The following is an 18,014-nucleotide window of genomic DNA, read 5'->3' as shown; positions in this document are numbered from 1 at the left end:
GTGAATACCACTGTACCCAGGGATTTACCTGGTCAGGCTAACTGCCTGCATACCAGAACGGATAATTCAAATGAAATGCTGTCAACTGGGTCATTGCTGAGTCGGGAAGTTGGGGAAAACAAGCTGGTATGCAAGAAGTTATCCTGCCTAGGTAAAGCCTTAGGTACAGTGGTACTCAGGTTCCAGCTTCTTTTATGACTCATGTGGCTTGGTTCGCATTGGTCTCGTCTTAAATTTGAAAGACCTGGGTTCGATCCTGATGTGAGTCAGAAATTGATTTCTGTTCCACACGTGATTGTGTGTTGATTATACAGTATATATATATATATATATATATATATATATATATATATATATATATATATATATATATATATATATATATATATATATATATATATATATATATATATATATATATATATAGAGAGAGAGAGAGAGAGGGTGATATAATATTCATGAAATCTATTTTCGAAACAGACAATTTTTAAGTGCAGATATTACCTCTCCTCTCCATTTCATCCAATTCATCGAACAAAGCGATTATTGCTCAGCCCTACAAGGATATAATCATATTATAAATATATAATAAGAAAAATGAACGAAGAAAATTAATGGTTTAACATCGCAATACTTCACCTATGAAGACGAATAATCCGGTCTTTCCCTGAGAGGTGCAATAAACTCATGGTAGATAAGTTGTCCATGACCGTTTTTTTTTTTTTTTATGTTTCCTGGAGACATCTAAAGGAATATGATCAAGACGCGAGAGAAGTTGCTCCAGGTCGTGAAAAAAAAATCCAAGATTTTTTCATCCTGCTGTTGAAAGAAAGGTTTTTCTTCAATCATCTGCCTTCCTGGTGCGAAGGAATACAAAAGAAGGCGGTAAATGAGAGACTACGCCAAACAATAGGTTTCTCACGGTCGAAAAACCAACGGCATATTGCCAGCCATCTCAAGAGCAATATCCATCATAATGTGTGTCTGTGTGTGCTTGTGAGAGAGTAAATGAGAGACTGGAAGAGAAGAGAACTGTACTGGAAGAGAACAACTGGTAGAAAGCTGTCTAGAAAAGAAGAAATTTACATATATAATTTTCGTCATACTTAAAGTTTATAGCCAAACGGAATTCTTCTGGTATGCAGATTCTCGTTTTGTAAAACAGAAAAAAATCTAAAAATTTCAATCGTTCAATAATAAAAAAATTCATATCCTTGCTACAAAAATTATAGCCACCTCCGGTACTTAGAACCAAGTTTTTTCCTATTTAGTTTTCTGAAAAGGAAAATAATGCTCAGTTCTACTTTTTAAATAATATTCAGGCTTCACAGGATCTGTCAAAAACCAGTTCCAAAACCTCATTAAAAGATGAAACCAAACACTTGCATAGCGTCATGCTTGTGGCTGGGGTCAAACAATTCCATTCCATGATGCACCTGGGTGAGACCAAAATCATGCAAAGCATCACCCACCTGGATGCAAACAAGCTTTCCATATATCTTGTGGCTAGAAGAGACCTGAGTTTCCATACCAAAATGTATACAGAATCGCTGAACACGGCAAGCGTTCTTATATTACAAATACCTCCATATATATTTAACATAAGCGGTAATTATTGTATTCTAAAAAGTTTACATTTAGGGAGCCGATTGTGAGCTGCAGTCCCTAAACCAGATTAGGAATGTGGCCCAGCAATATCGTGCAACTAAGTGCACTTCTGCGTTTTGTGTGTACCTGTACATGAGCAATGTACGCTGTTTGGGAGTCAGCGCATCTTCACATTTTTATTCAATAACGTTTCACTTTCGCATGCGCTAAAGGAAACCGCCTCCCCTTATGTTGCAAGCCCATTATAAACGTCCACAGCTTCTAAATTTGCATGTAATTTGTTGTTTGTTTGCTCAACGGGAGTATATCTTGTCTGAACATCATCAAAGCTAATATATGAAAAACGAGTTGAAATTTCGTTCCATATATTGGTACAGTACGAGAGATTGCAAAGATTGTTCGCCAGTGTTTGACTGCTGTGAACATTGCCCGACGTCACTGGAATCGTGAAAGGAGCTTCTTGCTCTGTTTCAGTCGTACGTTTCCATATTTTTGGAATGTTTACATTTCGAAATATACTCTTCATGGGTATGATCTGCTTTTACATTGGTATATTCTCACACGGTAACAGAAGATAAACATCAAATGACAAGTATTTCCATATGAAAACTTACATTTTTTTCTGTACAGATTAAACTGTGCAACTTGCAAATGTGAAGGTTTCATCATTTGAGAAATGTACGGTATTTGAATTGCAGATTTGCATCTTGGGTCGTCTGACAAAAGTCAACGCTACATTAAAGGTCCACATAATGGAAATGACAAAATTAATGGCTAGAATTACCATAATGATCCTGAAGTTTGTAGTTGGTGGCTATTGCCAGACTAATATTCTTTTAAGAAATAAAGGAAAAGCTCTTTACTGAATTGCAGCAACCAAGTGGGGTAATGATGTTCTCCCACATATGCAACTACACTTATATAAGAAGGCCAACATTCAACTGAATTGCGAATTTCTAAGCGGCAAACGCGAAGACAAGGTAACTGATTATGAAATAAAAACGATTGAACAAATCACAAGTTCCTTAATAGAAGAAGAAGAAGAAGAAGAAGAAGAAGAAAGAAGAAGAAGAAGAAGAAGAAGAAGAAGAAGAAGAAGAAGAAACAGCAACCCTAAACGTGTTCACTCATTAGACTCCACGAAGCTGATTGTCTAGTAGTCTAAAAGATGTATATTTCTTTTGCTTCAGGAAATTGTCGCATATATACTAGTGTAAGAGAAGGTTCTATTAAAGGTTTTTTTTTTTTTCTTTTCAGGAACAACCTGAATATACGGACATACTCTATTTGATGGTCACATTTATGAGAACATTCCTCAACTAATTTTTCATGCATTGATAAAATTTTGTAAGGTATATTGGGCACCTCATTACGACGAGGACTTTTAGACTTTTGACCTCTAACTATGACCTTGTTCCTGATCTTGAACACAGTCTGCACATTAGCTTCAGTAGGAAAGTCTTGAACTAAAATAATTAACAAGTTTAAAAACTTATTACTAAAGTTAATTTCAGTTCTGTTGTGACGCCAGTTTCAGTAGCCATAATCAATCAATCATTCAATTTCAGTTTTGGCAACTGACTTTCACCAAGGATTAAAAGATACATTCCTTCCAAAATCTTATCAGTCTTGCCGGTCAAGACAGCTAACTTCCGTTATATTTTCGTCAAATCTCTGTTAGGGAACAACTGATGCCTCAGCTAAAGGTATTTACGGTATAAGTTAGATAAAATACAAATATTTCCGGTTTTCCTGTCCAGTGGGTAATGTATAGAGTAGGATAGCTAACATTTCTTAGCATGTATTCTCTCTTTTTATGACTAAACGACAAATTTTTTCCTACCGGATAAACCAGCAAATAAAATGGCGAGATACATCATTTTACACATTGTCCCCTATTTTCCATAAAGGTGGTCAAATATTCATTGTGATTCTTTGCAATATTAAGGTTTTTTAGTGCCTCCGGTGTTCTGCTAGACAAACGTCCTTTCCAAGATCTCCCACTTAGCCTTCATGTCATCTAGAAATATTGAAACTTTATGGTACAATTTTTTTTCCCATGTGTAGAAGTTTCCTTTCCCCATCAATCATTGTATGCCTTATCTTGCCTCCCTGAAAAACCTTCTCTTTCTTTCCGCATCTGTTATTCGCACTCAGTTCCGTTTCTGTTCTATCGATCCTTGTCTGTAACATTTTTTTCATACTTGCAAGGCTTTTCCCAGAGTTAACGCTCTTGACATCATCAAAATATAAAAAAAAACATTTTGTGCATTTAAGTTTTTTGTTTACCTAAGACGCTTTTCTTTTGCCAGTAAGGCGTCTCATTCCTTTCTATAAGGAACTCTTTCAGCCTCTACTTTATTTTCTTGGGTGCCTCTCTACTCAACAAAGGCTTCACTTTTTGCATTTACTCTTTGGAAGTCAGCCTTTCGTGGATTTGTAGGTTTAGTGACTTTGTCCTTTAATGCTCAAATTGGAATCCTACAAGTTAACAAGTCTTAATTTACTGTAATTTCCATTTTTGTCCAGTTTAAATAGCCAACCATTTTTTGGTATTTCTATATGTTCCAGCACAAAGTACAAATAAAAAAAAATGTGTAATTTGGCAGACATTGGGTAACTGGCGTTTTTCCAAAAATACTCTTCTGGAAAATAGTCGATTATCTTCTGAATAAGGCAAAACGTTCACCTGTCACATACCAAATTCTGAACATTTCTATTCTGTTTTCGTTGTCGACTTTTTTTTTCTTATTTTGATGAACACTGCCTTTTCTGTATACATTTTGGTATGAAAACTCTGGTCTCTTCTTGGCACAAGGGATGGAATCAGTGGCGGATCAGGGGCCTGTGGTCACGTGCCCCCAAAATCAAAAAAAAAAATTATAATAATAATAATAATAATAATGTAATAATCTTCACAGATGTAAAAGTTAAACTTTAACAAAAACTACTTATAAATAACAAATAAATAACATTCACTTGTCATCTTGTTAGTACACGATTAATGTATTGTATTAAGACTTAAAAAACTCGCGTCTGTTACAAAACCCAGTTGTCAGGACTGGGTACGATAATAATCGGATAATTATCAATCTGTACATTTGAAAACATGATCCTTTATCATACTATGTATAGGAATGTAAATTACACAGTAATTTTATGAATATAGTCAATTAGATCATTATACTTATAGGAATGCATTGTTTGCTCAAAGAAAAAGCTAAGCTTTTACTTTGGAAGTTTTAGTAAGTTGAGCTTCATTTGTGATACCAAGTTTTCAGTAAACGATAGAGTCTGAGACGACAGTGCAGAAATCGGAAGAAGCTTTCCTGTATTTAGGTTCAGGGAAGGAACTGACAAGGCTGATGAGAATCAGTCTCGATTTCTTTAACAGTTACAACCTTGTTCACCATTGTTGTAGTGTGGTGATTATAGAAAAATCAAATTATCAATGGTCAACTGTCAATCATGAAACATGTGACAGTGAATGAAAATAAATTCCCCTGGTCTAAACACAAGACTTCAGGGGGCAGTAAACAAAACAAAACTAAGCTTTAGTGCAATTATTTCAAAACAATGATAAATGCCTTCTCAGCCTCGTCTTTGTAATTAAATAGCATAAATCATTCATTATATGTTGTTGTCTGGTGGTTATAATAAACATATGTCATAGGGTTAAAGCCTAATCATTATACTCTCTCTCTCTCTTTGAAAAGAGAGGGTTTCTCCTGGGAAAAGATCACTTTATCTATCTTTTTATATCAAAACGTTTAATAAACACCATGAACTCATTCTTTTTCTCTCTCTCCTCTCTGGAGAGATCTACAGTTCTCTTTCTCCTTTATGCTGTTGTCTGGCATTTATAAATATAATAAACATATTATGAGTTATTTTAATGATCCAGCCCTTGCTAATCTCTCTCTCTCTTTCTCTCTGTTGATTCTCTCTCTTTTATCTCTCTCTCTCTCTAGCTCTAACCTAAGCTCTTTTTCTCCACCTAGATCCGGTTCAGCTTCAAGGAATGAGACAAGGTGTTGATTCAGTTGAAAATACCAGCAGCTGTAGTATCTGAAACCCAGCTCAGATATAACCATCTAGATCCCATAAATCTTTAGAAATACCAATGGACCGAAGAGTTGAATCTGGTAACCTGAGACTGAGTGACAGTAGTGACTCCCTTTCAAATGCAAGAAGTGTTGATAGAACCTTTTGTCAGCCATGGACATAGGTTTATGGGTGGGCATGTCAAAAACTGATAAAGACAAAGTTGATATTCTTCAGAATTCATGGAGACCTAGGATACTTACCAGCTACCTCACAGAGAGGTGGAAAGAAAAGGTTTCTTAGACAAAGCCATTTAGATAATTTTTGCATGGTTGGCATATTCTCACGTAAAGTCAGGATTATTTTGTTAAAGTCTGCACGGTATTTGAGCAAAGGGATGGTGGCAAAAAGTAAGCCATGGGTTTAAAATCATTAGTAACTGAACCTTTAGGAGATTTGACAGGCTGACAGGTAATGATGGTTATTTAGTTCAACACAGTCAGACATCCTATCCAGACTAATGCAGTGAGAGCAGACAATTTTCTTGAAAGAATGAAAGATCCTACAACCAATATCCATGCAGCACTAGATGAGCAACATAAAGAAGAAGTATCTTTGAACCGTAAAGGAGGAAGGTATCATTCACTGCATTGTTTACTTGGGCAGACAAGGCTTATCATTAAGAGGTCACAGAGATGATGGCAACATTCAGGGAAGTGAGAGAGAAGGAATGAAGGTCTTTCCGTGAGCTCCTGCGTTTGCAGTCAGGAGAGGGATACTGCATTAGAAAAACACTTGAAAATGCTAAAAAAATGCAACCTACACTAGTAAGACTACACAAAAATGATATTATTGCGTGTATTGATGAAGACATTTCAATGTAATTTCAGAGAGAATTAGAAAATCTAAATTTTTTTCAGTAATGCTGTGACAACAATAGGGAGGAACAATTATCAGTTAGTGTCAGGTACTTAGATGAAGAAAGTTTGGAAGATTTTCTAGGATTTCGAGATTGATGATCTTTCAGGAAAAGGTATAGCTGAAAAAATAGTTAATGAATTAATGAGGCATAACATTGATTTGTTTCATGATTGGCCAAAGGGTATGATGGCTGCTTAAATGCTACTGGTGGTGGTATTAAAGGATGTCAGGCTATAATCAGGAGAAGTACCCAGCAGCTGTATATATTTTTTATATGCTCTCCATGAATTTGGTAATCTCAAATCCAGCCAAGTGCCTGCCATCCGTAATTGTTGGAATGACATTAATGACCTTGTAAATTTTTTCATTTTCCCCACAGAGAATAAAATGTATCTGGAAAACATAATCCAAAAGATGAAATGGAGCCATCACTAAGTTACTACGGTTGCACAAGTTTAGTGACACTAGGTGGGTAGAAAGGCATGATGCTCTGATTGTTTTCAGAGGGTTGCTTCCTTATGTCAAAAGAAGCTCTCACAGATATAGCATCTTGGAAAAATGATGGAAATGCTCGTAGTTTGCTTAAAAGATAGATTTTGAGTTCATTGTTTCTTTGAGTGTTCTTAGTGCGATATTAACTGAGCCAGACCACTGTCACAACAACTTCAGGCAGTCAGTACAGACATGCTGGAATGCTCCACTCAAAAAAAGTCAGTTCATGAGAAAGTACAAGTCTGAGAAAATGACGTGTTTTGATGCAGTTTATCAAGATGCAATTAAGCTAGGACTTGAGATCAATATAAATGAATCTTCAGGTTAGCAAACAGACAGTCTCAACAGATCAAATCATCCATCTTCCACACCAATGAATATCATCGCAAAGCAGTCTTCATCCCCTTTTTGGATTTTGTTCTCAGCCTAGTTTTGAGGAACGCTTTTCAGATTACCATGCAACTGCCAAGCTCAATGTGTTCCTTAATTCCAAGCTATTTTCACAAAACCTCTTTTGATGATATGGCCCCATCTTTTGTGCTGTATAAAAACTTTCTCATAAATGACTCTATGCTGGGACTAGATGATACACATGATTATGTCACTGAATTCACTATGTGGTTTTCGCGTTGGTCTGCTGTTAAAAAAGCTCTTGGCCAACTACTATACTAGATACGTATGAGCAGTGTTCATTAAATTATCCTGTTACAAAAAAATTGTTACTAATGTATGCCACTTTGCCTGTTTCATCAGCCACAGCTGAGAAGTTTTCAACTCTTAACCCATAAAATCCACAGAAGGCAACAATGGGGAAGATAGATTGAATGGCCTTGCCAAAGGTATGCATACACCGTCAACTATCTAATAATGATGTGATTCAAAATTTTGTGCATTCATTGATATATTTTCCAAAAGAAAAACGCATTCAAAGAGTTTATCATATAAGCTGTGTCACAATCTGCATCACACCAACTCATTCTCCCTGACCATAATTATAAAGTATAATGAAGAGATAAAAGAAAAAAGAATAAATTTATATATTTGTTTGTTTGCAATCTATAAAAAGTGTATTTCTTTTCTGACATTTAAAAAATAAATTCATAAGTAAGACACTAAATATACATTTTTTAATCAATATACTATTGAGGTATGAATGATATTTTTTTTCTGAATATATTTAAAGAATAAATTTGCCTCATACAAGTTAAACTGCTTTTTTTTTTCATAAATTATATATATTTAATTATAATATATATATATATATATATATATAAGTTATATAAAATATATATATATAATATAGTTATATATATATATATTATATACAAACCTACAAAATATATACTTTATTCCCAAATAATGTAGACATATTTCAACAAGTGTAGGTACTGTTCTGTACTCATCAGTCAGTACTCTGTAAGAAGCCTCTGACGGCTCACAGTATGCCAACTGCCAAGTGCCCCCTAAAAATATTCCTAGATCCGCCACTGGATGGAATTATTTGACCTCAGCCACAAACATGACGCTATGCAGGTGTTTGGTTTCATCTTTTAAAGAGGCTTTGGAACTGGTTTTTGATAGATGTATGAGCCGCGCCCCATGAAACTTTAACCAAGAGCCGGTGGTGGCCTATCCTATATCGTTGTTAGAAGCACGATTATGGCTACCTTTAACCTTAAATAAAATTAGGAGAAAAACCCATATACTGAAACTAAAGTGTATTGTACTGTACGAAAACGTCCTTTTCCAAAAATCTAGAATTCAACATGTTCAAGTTTTGATTAGTCCAGAACAGACCGAGAGTTCTCATACAAAGAAAAATATAAGATTTTATTTTCGCAGAAATTGAATTGCCAGTAACTATGCAGAGCTTCATTTTGTGATACCAGGAGTTTCCAGTCCTCGATAGATGTAAGCTCTAAGAAATCAAGCCGTATTTAGGTTCTGAAGGAACTTGACAAGGGGAGATTTTGATTTCTTTAACAACAACCTCTCATGTAGAGGGTGACTCCAGAAGAAGACTAGCTGATAATGACTGCTATTATTTTACATGCTGCATTCGGAATGAGAAATATTTCTACTCTGGTCTAAACTCTAAGACTTCATTACTGGTACCGAAAAAGAAAACTACTCTTTAGTGCAATTTTTTCTAGACAATGAAAATATTACAGCGTCGTCTTTTGTGGATTGAATGAGCAAGTGCATCATTCATTGCTACTGACTCCCCCAACTGCTACTTGCAAACTGTCATAGGCTAAAAGAAATCATTATACTTACTTTGAAAGAGAGGGTTTCCCATGGGAAAAGATAAAAGTATCCTAATTGTATAAACCTATAAAATTTGTGAACTCATTCTTTTTTCTCTCCTCCATCTGGAGAGATCTACAGTTCTCTTTCATAAGACGATGGCATTTACAAGAAAAACCTTGTTTTAAAGATGAGAGTGGTTATAATGATCCAGCCCTTGCTGTAGCAGTTGCAATGTTTATCTGATGTTGATTCATCTGGTCTTTTATCCTTGAACATGTTTGTGACCTCACCTAAGTCTTATTTCTAACCAATTTATGGGCAAACTGAATCTTGCTATTTGTTATGTTGTTGAAACCCGGTGATTTATTCCTACATGAATCTCTCTTCCTAGAAAGTAGCAGTGACTAGATCTTTCCCCTGGCAAGGTGACTACTGCAATTCCTTAAATAACTTCTGGATCATCTGGATCTTCTGTACAGCTATATATATATATATATATATATATATATATATATATATATATATATATATATATATATATATATATATATATATATATATATATGTGTGTGTGTGTGTGTGTGTGTGTGTGTGTGTGTGTGTGTGTTTGCGCGCCCGTGTGTGTATACAGACATACATACGCACAGACATACTCACATATATCGAAAAATCGATTTCTTAAATAAAACAATGTTGAAGGTTATAGAGCATTGCACTCGTAACTATTTCATCACTTGGAAATTAGCTATTTCAAGCAAATTCGACCATGACGTTAAGGAACATGAAACGATCATGCATATCTAAGGGCCACATTGAGTCCGTCGTCATGGGAATGTTTCCGTCTCAAAACTCAAGATGAAAGCAATTCTCAAGAGACCTGCTTTGCGACGCAGTTAATTAGTATTCTCGCCAGTATTAAGACCCTTTGAGCAATCCTACAGCTGCTTCGTCCTGCAGCAGATCAAATTATGATATATGCGTTAATTGGATGCTTCACATATTGCTGAAGAGGGAATTTAATGGTGAAGGGATGTCATGAGTTTGCAGTTCCCCTAATAATTATCATATTAATATTTGTAAAGTTTATTCTTTCGGTATTGTGCTGCTCTTGATATAATTCCTGTCCCCAGTCGTTAACTTTCTTGAAATACTTCAAGGAGCTTAATATTTGTAACAGAATTAGGCCATGATGGAAAAAAGACCTTTGCTGTAAGAGTAGGAAAGAAAATATCCAGTCTAGCAAATGACGTCGTCTTATTTTTATTTAATATGCCTCTAGCAAAGTACTAGTATGCCTATTGACAATGAAATAAGAGAATCGAACTTCATCTGCCTGCAAACCCACAGCTTTACCGACACCACTATGAGGAAAAACTCATTTTTTCCCTTTCCGGAAGTTAGGGCTGCTTAAGTGCCTACTGGCTGTTTTGCCTTAAGCATGCCTTCATTACTGGAGCCTTATGTCATCTTCTGTAGGATATTTTTTTCCCATGGACTCCAGAGACACGATCTGCATTAAGAATCATCTCATGGAGCATACATTTACTTAGATTATGCAAATTATTGGACCTCTTTTTTTTTTTCTTTGCCTCATTTTAGAACTCTCATTATCTATTTTTTTTAGTTTCATCATCTACACATCACTAATTGTATGTGTGTGTGTGTGTTGCGCCATGAGTGTATGTGTGAGAGAGAGAGAGAGAGAGAGAGAGAGAGAGAGAGAGAGAGAGAGAGAGAGGCTGGATTTTTATCGTAAAATAAAATCAAACCGATAAGGAAACTTAACGTGGAGCGAAAGCAAGACCGACTAAAATCTACAAACTAATGACAGCTATACAATCAATTGCAACAGTGGCCATCACTGAGAGGGAGAGAGAGAGAGAGAGAGAGAGAGAGAGAGAGAGAGGGAAGACGGTTGTTGCCACCAGACAACTAGCCCGTGCATCTGTCTCGGTGGTTCGCTTACCCACGCAGCAGCGTCCTGATGCCTAAAACTATCATTGGGTAAATATAGTATTACATTATAGACAGCTAGAGTAATTACAGATCAATCAAGAGGGGAAAAAAACAAATTATTTATAGCGAAAACGGAAGATTTTCTGTTATTCCAGAAACTGGTAAAAAAATATAGGAAAGGGTCGGAAATATGAACGCATGTAAATGAAATGATTGATTTTATAATTTTTTTTATAGTTTGGCCTTAAGTGAAAGAGAATTGTCGACATTCTTCATCATCAAATAAGTTTTGATTAGATTTACCTTGCGAGTTGCAGCTCTGTATTGAGAGAAAGGCAGAGACGAAGACAATAACTCACCTAGAAATAATTAATAATTCTCTCTTCCAAAGCGCATTAGTACTGACTAACTTGTGTTTTGTTGCCCAGATTAAAATATTATTTACCTTTCAGGTATCATCACAGTCAATGTTATTATTATAATTATTATTAGTATTATTATTACTATTATTATTTTAACTTGTAAACCTGTGATACCAGGATTGAAGGCAAGCATCCATTTTAACATACCAGCCAATCCTGATTAACATACGGAGAAACATGAAATGGATAACAGTTATTTGGCATTCCTACTCATGAGATATATAATAATTTCGTCCAAGCTTACTGAAGGCTAAGCTGTTTACAGATTATACACATTTTCCAGTTTAGCAGCTGTGCCACTAGACAAAGCAAGCCAACCTACTTCCATATTACGCATGTGATCTACATACAAGCTCATTTATACACACACACATACACAAACACACACACACATATTTAGGCCTTTCCTTTCCAAAAACGTTTTCACTCTGTCCACTCATCACTTTCTAGGTCTCCATCTGCTCCTCACTCACAAATCTTTCACCAAACTATTATTGCCAATTCTTTCGACCTGACCAAACAGTCTCATAATTCTCTGATCTATCCATTCACCGATGCGACACTTTTGACTCTTCCTACGTTTGTACTTGTTGTGCACCCTTTCAACATTTCTTATCCCGTTTTTAATAGCAAATAGCTCATCTTCACAAAAATTATCTTCTTGCATTCATATCCATTATCAAAACTTTTCTTCCATATAGGAGAGGTTGTTTACCAATACTTTCATACATTTCCACTTGGCTTCCATAACTGATTCAAATTGGTTTCCAATAATTTTGCAAACATTATATTTTTAACTTCATCTGCTCTTTAGATAACCTCTTCTTTCATCCTTCTATTATACAATCTATTACTCCCAAAATCTTTAACGAGGAATATAAGCAGCATATTTGTCTAAGTGTTTGGATGTTAAGGAAATGGATGAAAGTAGATTAAAAGAAGAGGTGAGTCACATCACGCTCAAATCAAGGAAGGTAGAAGGAAGTGTTCCAAAGGGTGTAAAGAATTTTGGAGAGTGTGGAAACCATGGCGGAGTGATCGTGGAGAGAAATTTTCTATAAGGAAATGAAGTTTTGATATGGAATGTAGATTAAAGAGAAAAGGTTGAAGCTGCAGAGGAATATTTTGTACAGTACGTATATGTATAGCAGAATATTTCGAGAAGGGTCCGTTAAGTGGAAGGAATTAAGGATAATGGTGGTCTAAAGGATGAACAAATCGGAAGTATTTAAATGGAAGAACAAAGAAGGGCCTAGAAAAGGCCGAGTGGATGCGTATGTGATAGATGTATAAAAGGGTTCATTGTGATCGTGAGCCGTTTATGTGGGTGTAAGAAGAGGTTCATGTCGTGGAGTTTTCAACACAGGGGGTTCATCTACTAATCAACAGATGGAATTTGAATTTGGCAGTGGTCACTGCCTGCTTTTCTTGGGAGCCACCGCCATCAAGATTTTAAATATATATATATATATATATATATATATATATATATATATATATATATATATATATATATATATATATATATATATATATATATATATATATATATATATATATATATATATATATATATATGTATGTATGATAAAAAGAATGATTCCTAACTTAAAAAAGGAAAGTTAAAGACTCGAAAATAATTGAATCTATTATTAACTCATTTTTCCAATCATCGGAAAGTGGCGCTCAAAATTCACTAAATAGTTCATTGCCTTACCCTGAAATACCATGATTCATGTCATTTCACTACTTTATTCCGATTACCGCCATATTAAAAGTATTGCAGTATATTCTCGGTGCTAATTGTTTTATATATAAACTATACTAACATTATCTTCTTTCCTGATGATATATAATATATATATATATATATATATATATATATATATATATATATATATATATATATATATATATATATATATATATATATATATATATATATATATATATATATATATATATATATATATATATATATATATATATATATATATATATATATATATATATATATATATATATATATATATATATATATATATATATATATATATATATATACATACATATATATACATATATATATATATATATATATATATATATATATATATATATATATATATATATATATATATATATATATATATATATATATATATATATATATATATTATAAAACAATTAACACCGAAAATATGCAGCAAGACTTTTAATATGGCGGTAATCGGTATAAAGTAGTGAAGAGACACGAAACGTGGTATTCAGTGTAAGGCAATGAATTCTTTAGTGATTTTTTAACACCACTTTCCGGTGACTGGGAAAATGAGTTAATAAAATAATCAGTTATTTTTCGAGTCTTTAACTTTCCTTTTTTTCATGTTAGGGAATCATTCTTTTATCATTCATACTTATTATCATAAGAAAGACTGATACATGTTCAAACGCTTTATTACTTTGTTAAATCAAATCTTCAAATTTATACAAGATGGCATTTGAAGCTTTGCTTTCGCAACTCCTTTCCCTTTATGGTAAACATCCGCATTATTAATGCTGACATTGCATTAATAAAAGGCAGCAGCTCCGGATATGAACCAGTTCATCTAGAATGACTGCTCGATACTGGCACCGTTGGTCGTATTCTTAACAACTCTACTGACAATACGGGCAGTCCACCTCCACAATAGAATTTTACTGAAGCCATCGGCAGTCCCGTTTACTTGGTGCTACAGTTTATTAGTGCGGTTCACACACAGTTATACTAAAACACGAAATAAAGTACCGTCGGTTCTGGACAGAGTGTCGCATGGAAAATTTTTATGCCTCAACAGTCAGATGGGCATATTGCAGAGATTAATTGATAATAGGGACAACTGGCTATGACATCGTCAACATCCTAGGATTAACATCTTGCTAATTGCCAGCCTGTTTATAAATCAGGTGTTTTAACTAACAGTGGTTGAAGTTATTCAAGGTAAAAGCTGCTTGTGACATCGTTAATATCATAGAATTCATCTGTTGACACAATTCATAAGTAGTTTTATTTATTGATTTATTAACACTATCTCCAAATATATTAAATTTCGTGGTTGGCTTTACCTATTATTCTATACGAGATATAGTTCCGTAAGTTGCCACCAGGACTGAGACCTGTCGCCGGTAAATACTTTTATTGCTTCAAGCTATTCATCATGGAATGAATTAAAAACGTATAAAACAACGTATAAAAGATGTAAAATTTAATTTAAAGTTCAGTAGACGATGACTTCATTTAGTTAGCTACAATCCCAGTGCCTCTGGATTCCAGATACTTACCACCGTGTATACAGAAAAAGTTAAACTCCCTGTTGACCTGTTCAAGTTATTTCTGTCTCGTCACGAGCTGACAGCATTTGCCAACAGAGCATGAGTTTTTCTTGTATAGCTTCAGAAAGTTTGCATCTTTGAATTCTTTAGCTGCTGAACTTAGCTGAATTTCGATTTGAGTTCGAGTTAATAAGAATAAAAAAATAATAGTTTGATAGATCAGTGTTTAATAATCAATATATAGATATAGATCGAATATATATATGTCGCGGGTTAAATCCGCAGCCGGGCGGTCATAGGGCGGACAATTTGCTATCCGTATAGATATATTAATATATAATCAATGGATAGGTTTGTGAAAGCAAATGGGTGTTACAAACTAATACACACACAAACAAAGACACTTCAACATCTTGTGAAAAAAGAAAGGGAGCTGGGTGTGTATGTATGTATGTATTTATGATATACAGTCCTCGATGAAGCTCGCTGTCAGATGGGAAAGACGTTAAAACGAAGAAGACTATGGACTTACATATATAAATGTCTATATCTGTCGGTGGGTTCAATTTTCAGCAGCCAGTTCCGGTCAGCCGGAACAATCACTGATTCAGACAATTTGCTATCCGTGTAGACAATCCGGGATTATGTATGTAATCAACGGATAGGTTTGCTGAAAGCAAATGGGTGTTACATACTAATACACACATAAACAAAGCCACTCCAACATCTTCTAAAAACATAATAGACACCTTACACGTCTATAACTGTATTTATAACCACTCATGTCTCCTCGCTGCCGGATATATATAATAGCTATATATTTATATACGATACATATATACATGTGCTACCGGGGTCTAGCGATGTCAAGCAGGGCAGCTGATCATAGGCTCGGCCTTCCCAAAGCCAAATCAAAGTCCTTCAAAAGAAGGCATATATATATATATATACCCCATATGAAAAATGGGAAAAAGCATATTAAAGCTAAGAAGAATATGTATGTATATATATACAGTATGTATATATAAATGATTTCCCTCAAGGATATATCTATTCAATGGCTTAATTTTTCTTAGTACAGTTCCAAATATGACAGTTTCATATTGTGTAATAATCACCTTATATATTACATATAGTATACATATATATATATATATATATATATATATATATATATATATATATATATATATATATATATATATATATATATATGTGTGTGTGTGTGTGTGTGTGTGTGTGTGTGTGTGTGTTTGTTCGCGTGTGTGTGTGTCTGCAAAGTAAATAATATCTGGCTGCAGCTTTCATACATGAAATTATACAAGGAAATGGAACCATTCAACAGACATATCCCTCGGGGAAAATCATTTAGTGTCAAAAACCGAGTGTTTCAGTGTTTGGGTAAACAACGTAAGAGCTCTGCCACCTCTACACAAGGAACAGGCGATCTGTTGTCTGGTTTTGACATTCCTATATAGGCATTCAGAGGCATCCCGTCTCCATTACCGTGGAACGTTGAAAGTGGAATAACTTTATTATCCGTTTGAGCCATCATTGCATAATCAAACAATACAGCAGCAGGTTGAAGAAATTTGCTCTTAAAAATTTAGAAACACAGCACCCCAGTCTGCGTAATTGTCTCGACCTGCAAAAATTGGCATTATATAAAAAATATTATATATATATATATATATATATATATATATATATATATATATATATATATATATATATATATATATATATATATATATATATATATATATATATATATATATATATATAAATATATATATATATATATATATATATATATATATATATATATATATATATATATATATATATATATATATATACATATATATATATATATATATATATATATATATATATATATATATATATATATATATATATATATAATATATATATATGAATGAATATATATATTTATATATATAGTTATTATATATATTATATATATATATATATATATGTTACCCAAAGGGGAATTTTTAGTTGTTAATAATATATAGCTCGAACCACGGAAGACAAGAACTCAGGACTATATGACGCGAATTTTAGCCACACGGCCAACAAGTTCGAGCCCACGAGTCACAAACTTATTATCACCTCGGGTAATATATATATGAAAATATATTATTAGAGTAGAGTGAATTATTATATATATATATATATATATATATATATATATATATATATATATATATATATATATATATATATATATATATATATATATATATATATATATATATATATATATATATATATATATATATATATATATATATATATATATATATATATGAATAATTTTATCACATCATCGTGATTCATATACAAGCATTATAGCTACAAATATATTTATATATCCAATATATATATATATATTATATATATATTATATATATATATATATATATATATATATATATATATATATATATATATATATATATATATATATATATATATATATATATATATATATATATATATATATATATATATATTTGTTTATAGTTTAATTATAAAATATACATTTAAATAAGATATCTGAGAGAAATTACTGCTGATTAAAGCATAATATAAAAAAATCAACATACAAAAATTTGATGAGAACAACCATATTATCCCAGATGAAAAGTCTGCTGGTTAAGTGTCCTGCAAGGCTCACATAAAACAAAATTATCAAAAAAGACTAAAAGGAATAGAACTGAATTTGCATACCGTCATATATACGACCTGCATCAATCATTCAGGAGCAGTTGTAAAAAAGGTAAAAGTTGCGGCTGGCATGGTTCCAGATATTCCAAGCGCCAGAAATAAAATCTTAGCTTCATCATTTGTAAAGGAATGACTAAATTATGCCAGAATGTCAAGGGATAGACTTTCAGCAACCCGGAACAATTCAAGAGGAAATATTGACTTTTTGCCCAGGATGATATAAATCGTCGTATATCTGACAGATGAGCAGGGTAGCTG

The sequence above is a fragment of the Macrobrachium rosenbergii genome, chromosome 26 (assembly GCF_040412425.1).
Source record: "Macrobrachium rosenbergii isolate ZJJX-2024 chromosome 26, ASM4041242v1, whole genome shotgun sequence".
Taxonomy (NCBI): Eukaryota; Metazoa; Arthropoda; class Malacostraca; order Decapoda; family Palaemonidae; genus Macrobrachium; species Macrobrachium rosenbergii.
The sequence above is the reverse complement of the archived record's forward strand: the minus strand, read 5'-3'. Positions refer to the sequence as shown.